This window comes from Polistes fuscatus, unplaced genomic scaffold (genome assembly GCF_010416935.1).
Source record: "Polistes fuscatus isolate 324 unplaced genomic scaffold, CU_Pfus_HIC Scaffold8, whole genome shotgun sequence".
Taxonomy (NCBI): domain Eukaryota; kingdom Metazoa; phylum Arthropoda; class Insecta; order Hymenoptera; family Vespidae; genus Polistes; species Polistes fuscatus.
In genome coordinates this window covers 6454424-6473404 of record NW_025113162.1, presented here as the reverse complement: position 1 = coordinate 6473404, position 18981 = coordinate 6454424, and positions in this window count along the sequence as shown.

Sequence of the window (18981 nt, the reverse complement as noted above, 5' to 3'; positions counted from 1 at the left end):
AAAAAATAGGAATGAAATTAAATGAGAACGAACAAAAACAAAAGCGAGTAAACAAAAAGAAAAAAAAAGGGGGGGGGGGTAACACGTGTGTGGTCTATTAATGAGAGAAACGAACGCACGAAGATGCCAATGGCGTGTTATTACTCTTTATGAGAATTAATGTCAGTCCTCGTAAATCAATCGAGAGAGAAAAAAAATGAATGAATGAACGAAAAAATTAAAAAAAAAAAAAAAGAAAGAAAGAAATAAAGAACGTTTGCATTTAGCAGCGTAGTTATACGAAAAAGTTGGCGCGTGTAAAAGTCATTGAAAACAAAAAAGAAAAGAAACAAAAAAACAACAAAAAAAATGAAAAAAAGAAACGTCGGGATTTACATGGGTCCACTTGAAAATAAAAGGCCGTTTTTTTTTTTTTTTTTAAAAAGTTACGTAATCAAATTTCCAAACGCGCTTTTTTTTTCTTTATTTTTTTTTTCTTTTTTTTTTTTTTCGAGTACATACCATACGATGTTATATCATACATGCATAAGTATATACTACGTATGTAAGCGTGCGTATATGATATATCACACGTATACAATACGTGTTCGTTCATAGATTAAAAATGTATGGTGAGTTGATGTGCCGCGGATAGAACCTAAAACGAGAAATAGCTCGTTAAAGTAGGAGGAAAAAAAAAAAAGAAAAAAAAAAAAAATAGAAAAAAAAATAGAAAAAAAGAAAATATGTGTAACGTACGTGTAACCCCCTTTTAAGTATCTATTACGTATGTATGTGTGCACATATAGGAAAACTAACGCGAAAGAAGACACGCGCGAGCAAAGAAAAAGTAAAAGAAAAAGAAAAAGAAAAAGAAAAAGGAAGGGAATAGGACGAAGCAGAGAAAGAGAGTAAAAAAAAAAAGAGAAAACTCGTAGGTAAGTTTAACGACCGAGTTAAAAGCTTGATCGCGTTGAATTAGTCAGCCGAATTTAATTGATAGACCAATTCTCTCTCTCTCTCTCTCTCTTTTATTCTCTCTACCTCTCATCCAACTCAAATTCACCATTTATCGTCACACTGAATTGCCTAACATTTTAGAAGCCCTTTTTGTTTAATTCGAGCATCGTTCGGGGTATAAGGGCGGGGGGGGGTAAGAAGGGAAGGTAGATGTAGGGGGGAAAAAAAAATTCGCAATAAATCGACGACTCGGTTATAAACTTTGACGATATTTTCTATCATTCTCTTCATTTCTATTTCTCTTTCTTGTTTTTTTTCATTCGTATTGTTGTTTGAAAATCGTACGCATATATTATCGTCAGATTAATGTTGAGCGGAATAAAATTACCATTATTTTTCCTATCTTCGATATTTCTTCTTTTATTTTTTTTCTCATCAATGAAAAAAATCTCTAAATGAAAAATAGAAAGACAGAAGAGAAAGAGAGAGAGAGAGAGAGTAAAATAGTAATTGAAGAAACACGTGTTGGGGGCCACGATTTTTCAGTTTCGACAGAAAAATTCGTAATATTTTTTAACGATAATTCTCGTGTTTAAATACGTATTACCATCGTTGCACGTTTGTTAATGCATATATTCGCGCTTGTTATATGCGAAAAATGAGAAGGAAAGTATAAAAAAAAAAAAAAAAAACAGAAGAAGGGAAAAAAATTTTTTTGTTACGCGAGAGAGAGAGAGAGGAGAGAGAGAGAGAGGAAATAAAAAATAAAAAATAAAGTACAAAAATTCTGGCAACGCGTAGGAGGAGGAGGGAGAGGGGGAGGGGGAGAGGAAGAGGAGGAGAATTTTTGAGGATAATATTCGCGTGAACGATCTCAAATGCTTTGGAACGTTAAATTCCATGCATTTATCGTTGCATATCTATCGAACTATTATAAAAAATAGGAAAAGAAGGGCTGAGAGAAATATTTTTTACACGACAACTACTACTACTACTATTATTATTATTATTATATTACTATTACTATTATCATCGCATGCTATATATATATATAATCGATTAAATTCTTTTTTAAAGAGAATAAAATGTTACGAAAGATTTATGAAAACGATTGCGTAATTTTCATCATATAAAATGCTCGTGCGTGTGCTAACAGATAACGAATTATAATCCGACTATTTATTTGTATATAACTGTGTAGATAGGAAGATAGGTGTATCTGTGTGTATGGGTGTGTGTGTGTATATGTGTGTGTTCGTTCGTTTCACGATGAAGATTTTAACCCTAGCACGGAATAAATGAACCATTTGTTTTGAACTCGGTAGATTAGTATTTTAGGTAGGTGTTACTTGAAATGACGTATACGTATATCCATTGATCTTACCGTGCATATAATCTAAGATTTATGTACCACTAGCACGAATTCGCATGCTTTCATTATAATTTTCCTCCGCGAGAGATGAAACGTCATTCGTTTGTGGTATGAAAATAAAGATAATAATATGCAAATGAAATTTTTGTCTAGATTTGTTGAAATTAAGAAGAGAAAAAATTGTATGAAAAATTATAATAATACAAAAATATATATATATATATATAGATATAGATACGAGATAAGAAATATTATGACAAACAGCTTGATTTGTACAAATTTAATAAGAAATAATATATTAGAAATGAATTTTAAAGTATTATACAAATTCAATGTTATAAAACAAGTAAATAAATTTATATTAGAATAAATCTGTTGTTAGATACACAAAAATTGAATAAAGAAAAATTCTATTGTAACTTAATAGTAAGAAAAAAGTAAAAAAAATAAAAAAGCTACGTGATAGTTGACTTGTAAAAAATTAACGTAACCAAAAAAAAAAGAAAAAAGGGACGATCCATCATTGTCGATAGTTTGAACTGTAAATGGAAAAATCGTAATACCATAGAAAAGTCGTTCCCTATTCTTAAGGGGAAAAGCTTTTCCTTACTAGAGTTTCCGTAATCTCGATTAGACGACCATGATCGAGCATAGAGTTCCCTTCGTTTCTAAACCACGTCACTTTTTCTTTCTCTTTCTTTCTCTTATTCCCTATAGTGTAGCACTCCGTAGTGGCCATTAAATCGCATTGCACGATAATTCAACTTGTATGAACGTGTATACCCACGTACGTACACACTAGTTCCTTTATTCCAGTTAGAAAAGAAAGGAAAGCAGAAAAAGCACTCGTGGAAAAGCTTTACGAGGGCAAAAGCAAAAGTGTTTTCTCTCTCTCCCTTTCCATTTCTTTCTATTTCTTTCTCTTTCATTCGCGAGTAGTTTTTAGTTCAATTGCCGTAAGTTCATCTAATGTCGAACAAACAAACAAAAAAGAAAAAAAAACCAAAGTAGAAAGAAAGCAAAAAAAAAAGAAAAGGAATCATTAACTCTATCGTGTGTCGCATTTTTCATAATTATAATATATATATATACTTTGTTAATATTATTATTAGATGAATTATTATTAATTATTAATATTAATCATATGTAATTTTATTGGGGACAAACATTTTATCAATCTTTCCATCTGTATTTTATTTTTAATATAAATAATCTATAATATTTAAATTATAGAAAAATATTATAAATACTAATCTCATCTATATGACATACTTTTATTATTCCACTCTCTATACATTTATCTATCTATCTATCTATCTATCTATCTATCTATCTCTAATACTTGCATCACAATTGCACAGTAAATTACATATACATACGTCAAATTAAAAAAAAGAAAAGAAAAGAAAAAGAAAAAAAGAAACAAAACAAATAATAAGTATTACTATTACCTCAGCATAAAATATCACATTTCTAAAAAATAGTCTAGAAATAAATATCACGATTAATGATAACTATTGTTGTCACTATTTAGCAATACTTTGACACGTACATAGGTATATAACTTATGTTACACTATATATAACTTTCTATTCATTGTACAGCATTATACATTTATATCTATCTATCTATCTGTATTTCCTCCCTCCCCCCTCCCCCTCCCATTCTCTCTCTTTCTATTTAACTATAGATATTCTCGTTAAGTCCATCTCATTCACGGGACAGAAATTCTATCTATCTCCTCTCTTGTGTCTATACTACTACTATACTATTACTACTACTACTACTACTACTCTTCTTCCGTTCAATTACCATAGGAGCGTCGCGACGGCGCCTCTCTCGTCTCGTAGAAAACAAAAGGAGGAAAATTGTTAATTATACGCTTCGCCGTACGTTCACGAATACTCTCAGTGCACGTTTTAGAAGAGATAGGTGGTACTCGTGTGTCTCTCTCTCGTCTCTCTCTTTATTTCTCTTCCTTCTCCTTCAACCAAAATATTTCTTCATCTTTGTCTCTCTCTCTCTCCTCAAGATACACACACGCATACTCTCTCCTTTTTCTTACCTCATTTATTTATATTTATACATATTTGTTTTGTCTTACTTTTCACGTCGTTATCCACCATTTTTGTTTACGTTTAATTTCTTTTCTTTTCTTTCAGTTTTTACATACACCTTGCAACTTACCTTTCCTCCTCCTTTTTTCTCTCTCTCTCTCTCGCTGTATTATGTTTTTATTCTATTTATATTTATTCCATATTTCTTACGTGTTTTTTTTTTTATTATAATTATTGTTCAGTTTTTTCCTCTTTGTTTTCTTATATTTCATTTTTCTATTATTTTATTTTTTGTACTTGTTAACATCACCATTGTGAATTATTCGACCATTTATTACTTACAATAAACCATCGAACTTACCCTTTCTCTCTTTTTATTTTTTTAAATACCACTATATATAAATATATTCTTCTTTATATTTTATCTTTATATCTTTTAATTTATCAGTCAAACTTCTCGAACTATCTTTTTCCTTTCTCTTTTATATTTTTTTTTCTTTTTTCTTTTTTTCGTACGTTCAAATGACGTGGTTTTTCCTTCTTCCTTGTGCTTTCCTTTACCGTGTCAACCTTTGAACCTTTCAACTCACTCTCCCTCTCTCTCTCTCTTTCTGTTTCTTTCTTCAATTCGATCGTAACTCGTTTGCGCTTTCGCACTAGGAAATAGCCGTGGGTAAGAGGTTCGTACAACTCGAAAACGTTAGCTACTCGAATGCGTATGCCATAGGATGAACGATGCGCGAAACTTTAAATTACCTTTTTACGCTTTACTCTCAAATAGTCCCTTTTTCTCTTTACCTTTTCCTTTTTTAAACCATTTAACAGGTCAGCACTTTGATACCGACTATTTCTTCATTCCCCTTCACCAACCAACCAACCAACGAACCAACCCTTCGTTCCATCCCTCCTCCCACCCTGCAACCTACTCTTCAACTTCGTGTTTTTCTTTTTTTTTTTTTTTTTTTTTCTTTTTTTTGTAATAAACCAACTTTCAGTTAGTTCTCCTCTCTCGAAACGTCGATCTGTTGGTTACGTCTTTTATACGAGTTCTTTGATGATTATTCAAAGCTTCTTACATGCCTAGAAGATCCCTTTCTTTTTCTTCTCTATAAAAAAAAAACAAAACAACCCCAAAGTTACGAGTTCGAAGGAAAGGAAAAGATTCTTCGTTATACTCGAGAAATAAGATGAACTTTCTCTCTCTCTCTCTCTCTCTCTCTCTCTCTTTCTCTAATGTAATAGATGAGAAAAATCGATATAAAAAAGAAAATCCTAAAACTTCTAAGAACAATCTTACTTTGGTGATACTTATTTTTTTTTTTTTTTTTTTAGTATGATTATTATTACAGTTGCAAGCGAAGTAAAATCGATGAAAGGATGAAAAGCAAAAGTTTCTTTATGATAAAAATAAAACGATCATATTCGTAAAAACAGCAAAAACAACATAAAACATACGTGGTTAATTAAAACTAGATCAAAATTATATATTACTTTCAAAATTATAAAAACATACAATTATTATAATAGAACTGCAAATTTCGTAAGAGTAGCAAGTAAAAATGAGAATAAATAAAATCATATAGATTCTTCTTTCATTCTAAAAAAAAATACGAAAAAACATAAACCATGATACATCACGATATATAACTTATGGTACATCACATAGACCCTTCTTCCAGAGACATCCCCATTCAATTATACTAATATAAATAATATTTGTATAAACGTATACTAAAAGAAAAAAAAACATTGTTTAAACATTCGATAATAATAAATTAAATCATACAACGATATAAACAATATAGTAACAATAATATTATTAACGATCATATGTAATAATAACAATAATAATAATAATCATACCAATATAATTACTAATAATAACAACAATAATAATAATAATAATAATAGAAGGTGGACAAGTAACATAGAGTGATACGTAACAAAGTAAAAGATTTATGAACGATGAATAGTTAATTAGTTTCTCTCATAGATAAGTATACATGTACGTATCAATGAATCTGTGTAATCCATTGCACATCGACAACGGCAGCCCGGTTTTCCTTTCGCTATCGTGTGGGTGGCTATCACCGACCACAAAATCGCATGCACATTCCCCGCCAATCGGATTTCGTAGTGGTCTCTCCCGTATTATTTGCATATCGCTGGCTGGATGGCACGAAACAATGAGTCACTCTCCTCCTGATCGAAATGAATTCACGATGAGAAAAAAAATCTCACCATTTTCCATACACACACACACACACACACACACACACACATATATATATATACATATACACACATATAGAGAGGATATATTTCTCCTTTATCTATTTTTCTATCCACCCCTCATTTCCTTTTCATCCCATTTTCATCCTAGTTTTCATCTCCTTTTTTTCATCGATTATTTTCGTGATATTTTCGATCAATTTTTTATCGTAGATAATCATTCCTCGAGAACAGTAGCTCAAATTTATTAATTAAATTTGTAAAAGGGTTTTCTTTAGTGTGTGTGTCTGTGTGTGCGTGTGTATGTGTGTGTGTACGCGCGAATTGGAAATTAATTTAGAATTATATTTTTATTTTTATTATATTCGATATTGAATCGAATAAAATATTTTTCTTCGTGTCTCCTCCTTTGTACGACAAAAATACATTGATAAATTCTTCATAAATGGATTTCTCATATTCGGGTGAAGAAAAATGGATGATAGATTTAAACGATTGCAAAAGTGAATTTAATTAATAATATTGATATTAAAAAATATAAAACGAATTGCGGTTAATTCGTGAATTTCTATCGTCAAAGAGAATTGTATTAACATTTATTTGATATCAAGAAAATGGAATTATTTCATTGACCACACGTATGATTTATCAAAAAGTCTCTCTTCTCGAAATCGAAACAATCAATTTTGTTAAAAAAAAAAAAGGAAAAAATAAAGAAGAAAAAAAAACACAACAAAAGTCTCTATTTAATAGAATAAATTCGATTATATATATTGAAACGAACGAAAGAGAGAAGAGATTCCTATTATATTATCGAAATTATTTAATCCAATTTATACGCAGCTTATAGTTATACGCGTACGCGATTCTGATAACGAATTCATTGATAGGAATTGAAAATTTGAAAAATAAAACGAATGAAAAATTTGACAGGCTTTATTGCAATTTATAATCTTTAAAGTTTCAAAATAAATATTTTTAAAATATATATCTTTTCAAAATTAATAATAATTTCAATTGTTTAATAAAAAAAGAGAGAAATAAAAGTAACTTTGAATAATTTATATCTAAAAAAAAAAATATATATATATATAAATAGCGTATAATAATTTATTTGCCGAAATAAACTTTTGAATATTTTTTCTATGAAAAAAAAAAAAGAAATGCGAGATTACTTATTGGTCAACCCAGTGACCAGGTGACCGCATAAAAAGTGTAATTGATCGCCTTGTTTGATTATAGGTGGGTAAGAAACTACGACAAGGATCTTTTCACAGATACCTAATTGTACGTCAGGATTAAGTCATGATACTAGTAGTCACGATAGTAACTAACAAGTTTGTTGCTTCCAAGATTTCATTTCTTTTCCTTTTTATTTCTTCCTATGCATTTTACTTCGTGTCTTTTTATTTTTTATTTTCTTCCTTCCTTTCTTTATTTCAAACCAACCAGTCGACGAAGTACCAATTTTCTTCTCAATCTTTATATCCATACTGATATCATATAATATTATGCGTTTGACAGTAATAACGTATCGGTACTTTAATTGACGTTCAATCAAATATCTTCCTTGAAAAAAAAAAAAAAAAAAAAAAAACACGAAAAAGTGAATAAAAAAAAAAATACATTCGATAATGGACACCAATGAAATCACGAAAGATAGATATAAATGACTATCTACGTTTCACAATATCTCAAATAGTATTATACCAACGTTAAATATCCTATAATTATGTAAAATGATGACAGAAAAATAAAAAGTCACGCGTGTGCACGCGCATATACATAAACGTAATATATCCCATAGACGAAAAATGACTAACCGTCGATTAGAAATTACGAAGTAAGGTGAATTAGCGAGATTGATAAAATATAATATCTCTGTCTTTATGGTACCAGAGTCGAATGATCTATTTTTTTTGTGTATATAATACAAGGCGTTAGAAGGAATAAAATATTGAATAAATGTCTCCTTATAGAAATTTGAAGTGAAAGTGAAAAACCCAAACTGGAAGCTTACAATTTGTTTAATCGTCGTGTACGTCGATGATCATCGTAGGTTGAAAACGTGGCTAACCACTATATCTAACAAGTATAATACGTATACCATGTAAAAGTACCTACACGTATATGCAACATATATGTAAGAGAGAAAGAGAGAGGACTAGTTTACGTGTTCCTCTGAGAACCGCCCTCGGTTCGTATTCGTTCCTATCGCGATTTCGCGACTATTCAATCTCTTAACCGGTCGTTCGTACGTCGTTACGGTGATCATTCGTGCGTATTACGAATCTCTAACAGGGTGTTTTCATCCAAACGACAGACACGAAACTAGGCCTGAAACCTAATACTGATCGAAAGCGTGTATCTATCTAAAGAATACACATCAATATATCTCTTCCAAAAATTAATTTTTATTTTTATTTTTTCAGATATAAAGTTAATAAATATAACAAAAAAAATAAATAAATAGATATATATATAAAGATATAGATATAAATATAATAAATAGATATAAAGTTAAATATTTCATATGATATAATTGTACCACAATATAGGTGGGTGGGTTATAAAGTTTGTATGCTTTAAAGAATCTATCTAAAGAATACACATCAATATACCTCTTTCAAAAACTAATTTTTATTTTTATTTTTTTAGATATAAAGTTAATAAATATAACAAAAAAAATAAAAATAAATATATATATATATATAGATATAAATATAATAAATAGATATAAAGTTAAATATTTCATATGATATAATTGTACCACAATATAGGTGGGTGGGTTATAAAGTTTGTATGCTTTAAAGATGGATGACATAATCAACGATTCATTGAATTTTTTTTTTGTTTTGGTCACATTCAAAAAATATGACAAATAGAAAAATTGATTAATCCACCTACGCGAGTAATATCATCATTTTTATTTTATATTAAGTCTACCGGAATATACTATCCGTTCAGAGAAACACTGGTTCAATTTTTCACCTTTAGGAATAAAGCAATTTTTGAAAAATGGAATATACAAATTGTCATCACGCTGGCAAGAAGTCATAATGAAAAAAAATCATGACAATTATATTATTCAATAAAGTTTATTCAATATATTATTTTGTTTTATTTTAAAAACGGACAGAACTTTCCAGTAGACCAAATATATATATATTTTTTATTGTTGTTCTAAATAATAAAATAAATAATTATATCACACAATAAACAATGTTATTTCTATAACATAGAAAAATATAATTAATATCATTTTTATTATAAATTATACAATATATTAAATATATATACCGTAAAGATAGTTGAATATATTAAAATACAGTTTTAAAAACGGACAGAACTTTCCAGTAGACCTAATATATATATATATATTTTTTATTATTGTTCTAAATAATAAAATAAATAATTATATCACACAATAAACAATGTTATTTCTATAACATAGAAAGATATAATTAATATCATTTTTATTATAAATTATACAATATATTAAATACATATACCGTAAAGATAGTTGAATATATTAAAATACAGTTGATAATTAAGAATATCATGAAGCTTTTAAAAGCATCCTTTAATTGTAAACACACACGAGGTAGGGGGAGGAGGTTTTACTCTTCGTATAAAGGATACCAAATACATAAACGATAAGCTGTGTGTTTCTAGGAACTTGCACGGTCCATGTAAGCGGCCCACGGAAACTGCATTCCTCTCGTGGTAACACGTTATATCTATCTAGCTCTAGCTTTTATGGCTTTATCGTTCACCGATTTCGAGTTTCGCCATGTGAATGAATTCGTTGGGAAATAGAAAGAGAAAGAGAGAGAGGGAGATAAATAGACAGAGATAGATATAGAAGATTTCACTTGATTCGAGCTTCATTTTCGAGTAACAAGCGATTTCAGATGAGGACTAACCTAAGCGAATCTATCTCTCTCTCTCTCTTTCTATCTGTATTATGCATAAGAGATAGCAAATATAGAATGAGAGAGAGAGAGGGATAGTTACTTTCGAGAAACGCGTTCAAGCCTCCAACCATTCCCTGTCTGGAACACTTTCCTAACGTTATTTGCTGGACCGGCTTTCACACGTCAACCGAAATTGTCCTTTTCGCGTAAACGTGCTTCCTGCGTTCCTCACGTATTACGTATACGTACATAAATCTTCGCCGAAAACTAAACTCATTGTTTCTTTTTTTTTTTTTTATTTTTTTTTGTAAAGAGTTAAACGCGTAACTTTATAACTACGCGTCGTCAACGTATTTTCGTGCCTCGTAATAATACTTTTTTATTCGTTTTCTTTTTCTTTTTCGTTCGTTTTCACACACACACACATACACATCGAAGTTTTATAATTGATCATTTTTAATGTCAAGGATAATTGCGGAATTAAATATTGTTTAATTTAATTGTAAGAAGAAAAAAAAAATTGACATATTTTGTGTTATGAAATAATGCAACGTTTGTAATAATTTAATTGTCAAATTATTTAATAGAATAATTTTTCTATTTAACAATTTAATATCGTTTAAAATTAATATCATTTTTAAATATACAGCTTGTGAAATAATTTTGTTCGTCGAATGTTGGCCAAAGATAGCGAAAAATTAGACAATCCTGATCTGACATAATTTACGTTTGTTTTTTTAATAGAAAAATATTGTTTCGTTTTACGAATAAAATTGAAATAATCATTAATAAGAATTGAAAAAGAACAAAATAAATGTTAATTACAGTAGAAGTAACCGCATATAAAATTTCTTATTAATTTGTCCTTATCTATCTTTCGGATTAACGAAATCACACAAGAGTGTTGGATGGGCATGTTTGATCAAGTAAAACTTCAGTTGTATTCCCATGAGTTTGCCACCGAAGCATGCTCGACGTTGAAGAAAAACGGTTAACGTCGAAGAAAAATGTTGGAATTTCTAGAACCACGCGTCATGGGGTCGAAGCACGGAACTACCCCCGTTTTAGTTTAAGGCTTGGAGGATCTATTAACCCCCTTGCCCCCATCCCCACCACTACTAAAGACGAGAAAATATATTTGCTCGAAGTTTCCACTTATTTTCTTCTTCTTATTCTATTTGGGGGTTTATAATAAAATAAAAAAATAAGAGGATTGATTTTTTCATTCGAAATTTTTAACAAATATTTTATTTCGTAAATATATATCGATGATAAAATAAATTTTATTTTTAATTATACGTATTTACATTATTTATTATTTAATTTGTTATAATTATATATATATATATATATATAGGATTATACTAATGTTATTTTATTTACAACCTATTTTGTTTTCTTTTTGTGTAATCTTATTCTAAGAAAAATGTAAACACTTTCTAATTAATCTTTTTCTTTTGGAAGAAATATAAATCGAAATTTTTTCTCCGACACTTCGAAATAAAATTCGAATATTCGAGTAACCGTGTGTATTTTTATTATTATAATACGATACGTATTTAGTAGCAATTTTCTCATCTCTTTCTTTTCCACTACTTCCATTATTATTATTATTATTATTATTATTATTCTTTTGGACAGAATGCAAATTGAATTCCAGGCACGTTGAAACGAGATTCGAATACTTTCGTCGAGAGTATAAATTAGTCGCGTTATCGGTGTCATTAAGTTGTTTCGCATGCGAAACATTTTTCTTCGAAGAAATGCACACATTTACGTTTGTACATTTATAAACAGACAAACACACACACACACACACACGCACCTACGCAAACTCATTTCACTGTCAGTGTTCCTCAACATTACGGTCGTAAATAAGGGTGAGAATCGGGAAGAAAAAAAAAAGCAATAAAAAGTGGTAGGGTCGTTCGGGACGAGAGAGTTAACCGGAAAGAAGGAGAGAAAAATAAGGAAGTTAAAAGAAAAAAAAAAAAAAGAAAGAAGAGAAAATGCAAAAGGGGATTGTGGAAAATGAAAACGTACGGTTTTTCCCTTGTAAACGAGAAAGCGATTTTCTCCTCGTACCTTCCTTCGATCAGAATAAACTGGAAGGTTACGACGTAATGGATTAAAGGGAAACTTTTTCAAACGCGATTAGATCTATCTATCCCATCTATTTGTCTAGCTTTCCTTTTACTTCATAGATTTGTAGAAAATTGAATAAACGATTATTTTTGCGTTTATTTTTAAATCAACATAAAATCATTTAGAAATGATAGGATTCAGAAGATCAATTAAATGAAAAGAATCCTACTTGATATAATATATACTATTTGTCAAATATTAAATTTAAATATTATAATAATAATAATAATAATAATAATAATAATAATAATAATAATATTATAAAAGTGTAAGATTGAAATGTTTTTAGTCTCGAAATCAAATTTGTGTTTCGTTATATTTTTCTTTTTCCTTCAGATTATAGATAAATGTTAGAAAACAAAATGATTTCAACGTTAAGCTCAAAAATCTTGTCTATAAACCCATCCGCCCATTTTGATAAGTGTCTGATTTATCTATCTCTTTCTTTATAAATCCAAGAATTACACGAATCGATAATAATTACAGCTGGATAAACTAAAAATACTCAACGATCAAATGTTGAGGATAAAATCAAGCGAATCTCGACTGAAGAAAACGATTAAATAAAAATCAATATATCAAATGGAAACAGTTATTGACTGACACAATATATATATATTAACTATAGTTTCAACATTTTGTCAAGAGACCACAAAGAAAATAATAGATTAAGATAGACACGGATAGAAAGACAGAATAAAAGAGAGAAAGAGAGAGAAATGTAAAAGTTAAGCACTCACGAAACTTGAAAAATCTTCAACCACGACGATAAAACGAACGATCGTTGCAAAGACACTCGTAATGGAAGAAAACAAGGGAAGAGAAGTAAGTATGTTATCTGTAAAAGCGAAGAAGAAGAAGAAGAAGAAGAGAAGGACAAGACGAAGAAGAGAAATCCGTTTTACAGACGAAGATAAAAGGATCGACGAATGCGTTATTCAGAAGGAGGTTTCTTAAAGGATGATGATACCGAGAGCCAACTGTGATGAAACTTCCAACTTTTCTCGCTGTAGTTATAAATAACTAGGCCGCGAACCTTCTTCTTCTTCTTCTTCTTCTTCTTCTTCTTCTTCTTCTTCTTCAACTTTCTCTACTTGCTCGTCTTATTTTTCTTATTATTCTTTCCTCCTTCTTGTAAACTTCTAATTACTCTCATCGTCATGCTAGTAAGCACGATATCGATGATCGTTTACAGTATATATATATATATACTGTAATACTGTATACTGTATATATAATACAAGTTAGCAAAATAAACCGTTTTTTTTCTATTTTCAGTATATATATATTTACTATATTTTTAGTATTTTTATATTTTTTATTTTAGTATTTTTACAGTATATATATACTGTAATACTGTATACTGTATATATAATACAAGTTAGCAAAATAAACCGTTTTTTTCTATTTTCAGTATATATATATTTACTATATTTTTAGTATTTTTATATTTTTTATTTTAGTATTTTTACAGTATGTATATATACTGTAATACTGTATACTGTATATATAATACAAGTTAGCAAAATAAACCGTTTTTTTCTATTTTCAGTATATATATATATATATATATATATATTTACTATATTTTTAGTATTTTTATATTTTTTATTTTAGTATTTTTACAGTATGTATATATACTGTAATACTGTATACTGTATATATAATACAAGTTAGCAAAATAAACCATTTTTTTTCTATTTTTAATTAAAATTATCTAGACAGTGTGTTATACATTGTTTTCTATTAGCTTTATTATAATTTAATTAATATTCATTTTGTTTTTATTATTATCTATAACACTTCTCTTTCTTTTTTTCATTTTTGGATTATTTAATATTATTTTAATATCGTTTTATTATTATCTAAGAATATATTTTTATTATTTATACTTATTTAAATATATATTTTATACTTTTCTTTTTTTTATTATTATTTTATTCATTAATTATTATTATTATTATTCGTGTTACTAAACACCATTATCTCTGTCTGTATTCAATATTTCAGATCAAGTATTAATAATAATTTTGTTAAAATTTACAAAACGATTGACATTTAATTAAAACATCGAACCGATTTATGCATCTACCGAGTTTATATTGAATAGATAAAAGAATGAAATAAAACAAGGAGATAGATATATTTGAATTCAAACAGGGGGGGGTGACACACACTTTTACGACGAGGGATCTTGTACACGTTCGAAGAAAATGTTCTTTTTACGAAACGCCGTAAAAAAAACTACGGTGGTATAATTTAAACAGATCAATCGAAAAAGTCACGTCACCGAGAACGAGAAAATGTATCTCCCTCTCTCTCTCTCTCTCTCTCTTTTTTTTTATTTCTTTCTAGTATGACATTTTACTTTTTATTAACCATAATTTACCGTGCTTGAATATCTGCTCGGGAAAAAAGAAAATAAATAAAAAGAAAATACGTTTGCATAAGAAATTTTAGAACGCTTATTAGAATTTTAAATTCATTTTTATTTTCGTGAATGAGAATAGAAAAATAGAAAATTAAATGTGTATTTTAATTTCATTGTTATCAAGACACGTGAAAATATTTTGTTCTTTTTCGATGCATTGGTTAGGAAAAATAGATTTTGCGTTTATTATGATTTAATTATGAGAAACCCAACGACGACAGGATCGTAGATTTATCTGTAATTAAATTTCTCCTAAATCGATTATACTTTTTATTTGCTTTTATATTTTTTTTAATCGATACGTAGATAAAAATGTCAAAATGTCAATGAGTCAATACAACACGATGATTTTGCGTTGAACGAAGAAATAAACTGTATTGTTGTAAGGAAAATAAATGAAACTCGGGTTAATAAAACTTACGTCAATCTTGTGGTTTTTTTTTTTATCTTTTTACAGTTAATTCTAACGAACGAATGATGATCGTTAAGAAAAGGAAAAGAAGATAAAGGAAAAAGAAAAAAACAAAAATAAATGAACACAGAGACGAAGAAGAAAAATGTTGAAAAAGATAGAGTGTCGGACGATCGAAGATGTAAGTAATTACTTTCGCTAATGAAAAAACCCTAAGAATAATGAGGTATCCTCGTAGTAAGAGTTCCTTATCGATCTGTGAATAGCTGTAACGAGCAAGAATGTCATAGTGAGAAAAAAAACATTTAAGGATGGATATTCCGATTTATCCAATTAAAAAGAAAAAAAAAAGGAAAAAAAAACAAAGTACAACTCTCATTCTTTCATCTATCTTTTGTAAATTAAAAAGAAACAAACAACTGTGAGTTGTCGACGATTGATCGTAATTATTACTGCAACGATTTTAAATCGAACGATAAAAGCTCAATAATTTGACCAAATTATTACCTTATTCAAATGATAATAAACAAAAGGATGAAATAATCATCTTCCTAAACCGATAATTAATATTATTCGACGAAAATTCATAATCATAAAAAATATCACGATCGAATATATAAATTATGTATCTTTTATAATGTATAGAAAAAAAAAGAAAAATAGCAGCTCACCACCTCTTCAAAAAAAAAAGTAAATCCTTACTCTTTAAGTGGATAAATCGAAATGTCTTGTTAAAAAAAAAAACGTATATAAAGGAGAGGTGGGGAAAACCAAGGAACTAGGGAACAGAAAGGAACTAGGGATCAAAAAGAAACACTAGGGAACAAAAAAGAAAACTGTTTCCTTTGGTTGCTTTTTTTTTCGTTTTTTCTTTCTTTCTATCTATCTATCTTTCTGATCTTTTCAAACGAGATTCCTATTTCGTGACATTTTAAGAGATAACTTCGCGAGAGAGAAACGCTCCCGCGCTTTCGACCCTCGTCCGCTAATAGCAACAAGTTACTTCTGACCCGTCAGCACGAGAACGAGCAAGCACACGGGACAGACCCTTGCGACGTCTCTATATTTAGTACAGGTCGAACCACTAGACCGGCGAGAAAACACAAAAGAAAGAAACGAGAGAGAGAAAGAGAGAGAGTATAACCAACGAACCCACCCAAATGAGAAGAGAGGTTAGAATGAGAGTAACAGTAAGAGTAAGAGTAAAAGTAAGAATAAAATAGGAAATGTAAGAGTGTGTTTGTTAAAAACAAAGAAAGATGGAGAAAGAGAGAGAGAGAGAGAGATAGAAAATCTCGCGATATCTTCTACGACGCAAGTCTCTTAATGTTCGAAGTGAAAAGAGAAAAGAGAAGCCGCCATATTGCTTCTCTCGCGTCTCTTCTGGCTCGCAGCTGTGGTGAACATGCAAAAACGACTATCTTCTTCCTCTCTTTCTCTTTCTTTCTCTATCTCTTTCCCTTTCTCTCTTTCATCTCCATAACTTCCCCTCTTTTCTTTCCTATATTTCACCTCTCTACGAATATTTCCCATTTGGATGGAATATCCAAAAGCTAAACGTTGTTGATCAAAGTCTTCTATTTTATCGTATTTGATATTACTCCCAATATTGCGTCATTTGACATTTCTTGGGTAAACAAGATGAATTCTTGGTGATATGATAAATCGTATAAGAGACTAAACGATCAAGTATGATTTTGGGCGTATGAAGAAATTTTAATTGCTTCTTAATTATGGATATAATTAGATATTCATATGGGAAGACTGTTATGTTTGAAAATTTTATCAATTTTTTCGTTCGAAGTATATTCATTCGTGGTATACTCTGGTCCGATTTGCTCCATTTAAAAAACATACACATACGAAAGAAAAAAATTGGAACAATGTTTTATATACCAGTAAACAGTATTGCGCGTGTACGTAACGTCTTTTAATTCTACAGTAAATTAAGATAAATCATCCACGAGTAATGTACAGTAGTATATGTAGTGTGAGAACAAATTCAAAGACAAGAAACAGAGATCAAGTGAGCGGTGAAAGAGAAAGAGGAGAGAAAAGTGAGATAACTCTACGAACGAACGAAGTACTTCGAAAGATCTACAGATCTATGTCTCTGCGTTCATCTGAACTCTCTCTCTCTCTCTCTTTCTTTCTTGTTTAATAAGTTTCAAAGAACTATCATCGTGTCCGAGAGATAATTGGACGTATTTAAAGTGAACAAAAAATATTTAAAAAAAAAGAAAGAAATATGCTAGAAAGAGAGAGAGAGAGAGAGAAACAGAGTGATATAAAATGATCGAATACTCTTCCAATTGAGAGTTACGACGAATCATAATCAACACACAACGCGCAAAACTTAATATGAATTTAATTCTCTTTTTTTGGTTTTAATCGACAAATAAGATGCAATTTAACGCCTAGTTTATTAACCAATCTATAAAAATGATTCAATTGCGTTCCATTACAAAATTTATTTACTTTTATTCGATAATTCTTTTTTTATTATTTTATAAACATAATACGATCAACTTAATAATTATTTATTTAAAGCTATATTTTAATATATCGTAATAATTATAGAAAACGTTTAAATGTGTGTTACAAAAAAAAAAAAAAAAAAAAAAAAGAAAAGAAAGAAACGAATCGATTAAGGAATTTTGAAAAAGCGCGGGAAACGAATGTAGCGCCGTCTAAGTGCGCGTTGGCGCGGGGAAACTTTAAATTTATTCTTTCTACGTGCATACGACGACAACAACAACCCCCTTCCCTCCACCCCGATTAAAGATTTTTTCCTGACACTAATAAAAGCTACATTATCTCAGAATTGTTGAATCGTCGTGAGTGTAACGCCACGTTGAATTGGATTCAATTATCAAGCTGAGAATATACAGAAAACAGTTCGAGAAAGTAAAGAGAGAGAGAGAGATTGAGAGAACTCAGTAGGTCTTTACATCAAGAGACTCAACACAACAACGAAAACGAATAAGGTAACAGTGCGAGTTCGTAATAGAGTTTACAAGTTCGAATATTGCTTGAACATTCAATGACAAAATGAAAGACCTTTCCGATGCAGAGATCGGGAACAAAAGCTTCGGCGGCCAAGCTTCGTGTATTTTAGTAGTGGTGGTAGAGGGTAGTACTGCGAGAGTGGGTGGTAGGAAAAATAAAGAAAGAAAGAAACAGAGAGATATAGAGAAAGAGAGAGAGAGAGAGAGAGAACGAGATGGATGAAAAAGAACGAAAGGGAAAACTCGTTTAAACTCTTTCAATACGCCGAGCGTAAAATTTGTACGTCGGGCAAAGCTCGAAGAAATTACCACCCGCGTGGAATATAAATCCGGGTTATTTCCTTCGAGAGAGAGTCGCCTGCCCTTTTTTTTTTTTTTTTTTTTTCATAGTACCACACTAAAAACGGGATAGAGAGAGATAGAGATAGAGATAGAGAGTTAGAGAGAAAAAGTAAAAGTTAGAGAGAA